This window comes from Phacochoerus africanus, chromosome 14, assembly GCF_016906955.1.
Source record: "Phacochoerus africanus isolate WHEZ1 chromosome 14, ROS_Pafr_v1, whole genome shotgun sequence".
Taxonomy (NCBI): Eukaryota; Metazoa; Chordata; class Mammalia; order Artiodactyla; family Suidae; genus Phacochoerus; species Phacochoerus africanus.
The window spans coordinates 54,651,350-54,657,736 of NC_062557.1; positions in this window are offsets into that span (position 1 = coordinate 54,651,350).

The following is a 6,387-nucleotide window of genomic DNA, read 5'->3' on the forward strand; positions in this document are numbered from 1 at the left end:
TAACCCACCGAGCCAGGAGGCCAGGGATTGAAACTGCAACCTCATGGTTCCTAGTTGGGTTCATTTCTGCTGAGCCACGATGAGAACTCCTCATTCAGTTCTTAAAGTCTCTAAAAGAAAACCATGATATTCTAGTGGACACTGGCAAGGACCGCCAGGAGTGGGTCAGAGAGCCTTGCAGAGAGTGAGTATGGAGAGAGGAGCAGCGGTGCTGAATGAGGGAGAGATTTCCTTACACTTGCTTCTCTAAGGGTCGTTGAACTAGGAAATACAGGATATTGATACTGAGCTTTCTTGTATTTGTGTGGTTCTTTATGATTAGATATGGGGAGGAGCTTCAATCTAAATTAGGAGAGTGGTTTTTTTTTTTTGTCTTTTTGCTTTTTCTGGGGCCGGTCCCGTGGCATATGGAGGTTCCCAGGCTAGGGGTCTAATTGGAGCTGTAGCCGCCAGCCTACACCACAGCCACAGCAACATGGGATCCGAGCCACATCCACAACCTACACCACAGCTCATGGTAATGCCGGATCCTTAACCCACTGAGCAAGGTCAGGGATCGAACCTGCAACCTCATGGTTCCTAGTCAGATTTGTTAACCACTGAGGCATGACGGGAACTCCCAGGAGAGTGATTTTGGATACTGTATTTAAGCAGTCTGGATAAAAGCTTCTCTCTAGCATTTCCCCCCATTGTCCTCCAAGAATAAGGAAATATTTTAGACTTCTGTAATTTTGTGCTTCTTTATCTATTAAAGCATAAATCAGGTGAAAACCTAATATTTCCTTCACTTTATAGATTTGTATGAATTATATCAGTAATCTATAGTATATAATATTTATATGAGTAATATCTATTATAGATTATTATATTACTATATTATAAATCAGAGTATATTTATCATATATAATCTCATTTAATGAATACAGATACACACTCAAATACATACAGATGTCATAGATATGTATATAAAATGCTGAGAACAGTGTCACCAGGGAGGTAATGGTTACATAATGACACATGAGTGTTTCTCCCCAAAATTCCTAGGGAGTTGAAGCAGTAGTAAAGGGCTGAAGATAGGTGGTGTCTAGATGCTGGTGAATAATATTATTTTTGATGTTTTTATGTAACGTTTATTATTGTTGCATTTTTCTTATATAAATTTTGTTCAAAAAGTACAGTTAAGGAGTTCTCATCATGGCGCAGTGGTTAACAAATCTGACTAGGAACCATGAGGTTGCGGGTTCGATCCCTGGCCTCGCTCGTTGGGTTAAGGATCTGGCATTGCCCTGAGCTGTGGTGTAGGTTGCAGACATGGCTCAGATTCTGTGTTGCTGTGGCTGTGGTGTAGGCCGGCAACTACAGCTCTAATTAGACCCCTAGCCTGGGAACCTCCATATGCAGTGGGAACAGCCCTAGAAAAGGCAAACAAACAAACAAACAAACAAAAAAAACCAAACTCTATTGTGAATATCTGCTATGAGCCATGTGCACATTCTAAGCACTTGATGTATACTGCTTCATTTTATCCTCATCTAAACCTAGAGTAGAAAGTGTTATAATTGCCATATACTGAAAAGGAATTGAGTCGCACAGTCTAGTTAATTAAGTAAATTGTCCAGGATGACATAGCTGGTGTGTGGGAGACCAAGACTCAGCTCAGGAGGGGTTCCCTCAGAGACCACTCTGGCCACTAGTTATGTAGCTTCTAATGTCCCTTTCAATTAGAAGATTCTGTATTTACCTAACAATTTTACCACTGCAGTAAAAGCTATGCCAGAGGTAAAAAGCTAGCAGAATAAGAAACCTCTCATCGGAGTACTTACACTTTATAAAAACCTGCATTTACAGGAACTTCATGTGATGTTATGGTATTCTGTTGTTTGAATGTGCCAGAATGCTTACCCTCCAGAAGCTGGCATATTCAGAACCATGATGCCACAAACTGCCCCCAGGACACTCAGAACTATGGAAGGTACATAGTGCTGAAAAGACAGGGGTATGGAGAGGCTTATATTTCCTGTGCTACAGTAGAGCCTTCAAAATGTATTTCAGAATTTCTGTCTTGTAGCATATCCATCATTTGGCCCCCGCACACTCGTAATTTTGTTCCCTTTCCGCTTTCTTCTAGTGTCTACCCTTTCCTCTTGCTTGAATAGAGGGAATAGAGAAACATCTGCTAAATGTTATAATTAACACAGAGGCATATAGATTTGTGGGAAAGCAAGTCTAATTGGGAAAAGAATGGGGATACAGAATCATTCAGCTCTTTCAGTTCTGTTTCATTCTTTAGGGACTTTCTCATTTCTAGAGGTTAGTCTTTATTTGTGTGGCTTACACTTGTTTTCTTCTCTAGTTGTCATCTGACATGTCCCCTCTAAAATATGAGAAATCATGTGCTGTCCCCACCATTAAGGCAACAATAATTAATATTTGAGATTCAGATTTCACACAAATTGATGAATTGTACTAAAAATAAATCAACAAATTTAATTTTAAATTACCTTAAATGTTCTCTTCTTTCTTAATTACAAGACAGCAAGATACACTTAGGCATCTTACTCCAGAAGGAGGACTTTTATGTTAAAAATCATGTTTAATTTTAGGAATTTTTTTTTTTCTGTTCAAGTTTGGGATATGGTACTAAGATAACTTTAATCCAGAAACGAAGTACCAGGAGATTGATATCAATGGGAGCGATTATGAAGAAATAGAAGGCAATAGGAAAAACATAATAACTGTGTTAGTTTTCATGTAGTAATTGTGAATATTTTTGATTTCTATAAATTTTACCACGTAGGCAGAGCTTCTGTACCTGCCTGTTTGCATCTTTTACAAGCATCCTATCTTAATAAATCTATTTCTTGCCTAAAAAAAATTTTTTTTTACCATGTAAACAGTTGCCTATTGGTTTAGGAAGAGAGAAGGAATTTAAAAACTATTTTTTCCTTAAGTATACATTGTAGTTAGGAAAAATTCAGAAGTAAAATGTGAACAAATACAACTATTTATCTTTTAAAAAGTAAAACTTTTTCTAAATCTAAAATCTAGACTCGCTTTGAATAAGAGAGATAAGACAGGATAGAATACCTGAGAGAGTAAGACAGGAAAGAACTGAGAGAGAGAGATAAGGGATGTGATAAATGAGCGGGAGAGATGAGACAGGGTACAGTAAAGGAGAGAGGATGGGGGCAAGGTTGGGAGGGAGGGAAGGAGGGGAAAAGAGGAGCGTGGACCAGATCCAGTGAACATGAGTTATAAGACAGGAGGGAATAACTGAGCTGTAGAGATGAGACAGGGTACAGTGAATGAGCAGACTAGATAAAGCAGGGTACAAAAATGAGGGGCCAGATAACAGAGAGATGAGAAGCAGGCAGTAAAAGAGGAAGAGAGATAAAACAGAATGCAATAAATGAGAGGGAGGGATAAGATAGGATGTGGTAAATGAACGGAAGAGATATGTTAGGGTGAAATAACTGAATGGGAAAGATAAGACAGGATGCAATAACTGAACAGAAGAGATAGGACAGGAGGCAGTAAATGAAGCAGATAACCTGGGATACAATAAATGTGCAGGAGACAGAAGAAAAGATGCAGTAACTGGACAGAAGAGTTAAGACAAGGGGCTATAACTGAGCAGGAGACAGGATGCAGTAACTGAATATACACGATAAGGCAGATGGAATGATTCAATGACAGAGATAAGACCTGAAGTAATAATTGATCAGGAGAAAGTATTAGGTGACTGCTCTAGAGAGTTTTCCTTCCACTAAGGGAAGGCTTCTTGGAGCCAGTGCCCTTGAAGGATGAGTAGGTTGAACTTACAAAGAGGAGGAAAGAGCATTATGGTCAGAGGCTGCAGGAACAAGAAGAATATGACAGAGGTAATACAGTATGGGGAAGGAACATTCCATGGGTGTCGTGGAATGAGTAAGAGTAGATGCTTTGACTCCTAAAGAAGGTATTAAAGGGAATAATGTTTAAGCTGAGACTTGAGGAATGGGTCACATTTGCCAGATGGGCAAGAGTTGGAGAGCATGCAGATTCAAAGGCATAGAAACATTCATTCATTCATGCTTTCAAAATGTAATTATTAAACATGTGCTCTAATCAAAGTACAGTCCAAGAGGAAGAATACAGAGATGAACAAGTAAGACCCCAAGCCTACGCTCATGTAGCTTATGTTTTAATGAGGGAGAAAGACTATTTGTTCATGGTTTAGTAAGTGGTTAAGTGAAGAGAAAATAAAATAGAAAATATGACCTATTCTCAAAAGTCTGGGGAACTTTTCTTAAAGAAGAGAAATGTAAGCTGCCATTTAAAGGATAAGTAGGCCTTAGCTACTTAAAGTTTGGAGGTGGGAGGTGAGAAAGAGTCCTCGAAGCCAAGGGAACAGCATGTACCGCATGTACCAAGTCCCAACTGTGAGCAGGCTCAGTGCACTCGTGGAACTGAGAGGCGGCCAAGTGCAGCTGAGACATAAAGAGGGAGGAGAGTATCAGAAGGTGAGGTTTGCAAGATGGGCAGAGGCCGTCTTGAGGATTTAGTCTTTTTTTTTTTTTTTTTTTTTTGCTTTTCAGGGCTGCACTGTGGCATATGGAGGTTCTCAGGCAGGGGCTGAATTGGAGCCACAGCTGCTGGCCTACACCATAGCCACAGGCAACTCAGGATCCATGCCATATCTGCAACCTATACCACAGCTCACGGCAACGCAAGATCCTTAACCTACTAAGTGAGGCCAGGAATCGAACCCTTGACCTCATGGTTCCCAGTCGAATTCATTTTCCCTGTGCCATGATGGGAACTCCAGGATTTTAGTCTTTATGCTAAATAGAGAGTAATATGATCAGACTATCTTTTTACATAGATTTCTGTGGCTGCAGTTGACATTTTGCCAGGATGGTTTAGACTTGAGAAGGAAGGAGGGTAGATGTGTAGGAGACCCAGGCAGTAGATGATGGTGGTTTGGATGAGGAACATGGCAGAAAATAACAGGGAAAAGTTGATGGTCCTGAAAGAGACTTAGTAAGTAAAAAAACATGGTGATTTGATTAGATAAGGTGAGTGAAGGACAGGTAGATTTTAAGAATGATTTTTTTTTCTTTCTTTCTTTTCTTTCTTTCTTTTTTTTTTTTAGGGCTGCACTTGAGGCATATGGAAGTTCCTGGGCTAGGGGTCAAATCGGAGCTGTAGCTGCCAGCCTACACCACAGCCGCAGCAATGAGGGATCCAAGCTGCATCTGGGACCTGTGCCACAGCTTGTGGCAATGCCGGATCCTTAATCCACTGAGCGAGGCCAGGTATTGAACCCTTGTCCTCATGGATACTAGTTGGGTTCTTGACCCCCTGAGCCACAATGGAAACTCCCAAGAATGATTTGTAAATGTTTAGCTTGAGCATTATTGCCATCCGCTGTAATGGGATGTATAGTAAGACAGGAGAGATTTAAGGGGAGAAAAGGAAGTTCATGAATTTGTTTTAACTGTGTTGAGTCTGAAGTGCCTCTTAGTAAGAAGAGCTATCAGGTCTGGAGCTCAGAGAAGAGAACTAGAAACGGGTTGTAAATTTGGAATTTGTAGGTTAAGGATAGTAATAGAAGCCAAGGGAGCAGATGAGATCTTTCAGAGAGAAAATGTGACCTGGGAAGAGAAGTGAAACCTGATACACATCACATTGATTTAACAAAACATTTGAAGGTTAGGCAGAGGAAGATGAGCTGACAAGGAGAGAGGAGGAGAGGCTGGACAGCTAGAGCTAGGAAGAAAACCAGCATAGGGAAGAGTTCTGTAAGTTGAGGGAGGAGAACATTTCCAATAGGAGAGAATGGTCGGATGTATAATGCACAGTCGGACGGTCAAGTTAATTAAGGTTTGGAAAGTGTCCATTTGACTTAGCAGTGAAGAAGTCTCTGAGGACCACAGATTCATTTAAGTGGAGTGGAGGGAACACAAACTAGATTGGACTGAGATGAGGAGGAGGTAGGAGGGGAGGAAATAGAGACGGTCTGTATATACAGTACTTTTTGAGAATTTTTGTTGTAAAGGAAAGCAGAGAAATGAGATAGTAGCTGGAGAGAAAAAATAGGCTCAAGGGAGAATTTAATAAAGGATACAGTAGAGTGAGAGAGATTGGGAATAAAACTGAAAGGAAAGGATAGTCCAGTGTGGAAATATGTTAAGGAAGGAGGGCATGAGATTCAGAGCCAGGTAGAGGAGGTAGCCCTAAATTGGTGGAGAGACCTCTGCACCAGAGGGATGAAGCTGACTTGGAAGTAAAAGTACGTGGCTATTTCCATTCATGACATCTATTTTTTTTTTTAAAAAAGCAGGTTGTAGGGTCAAAGGGGGACATGGAGATTTGAGAAGAGTTAGGTGATTTGAAATAGAAATA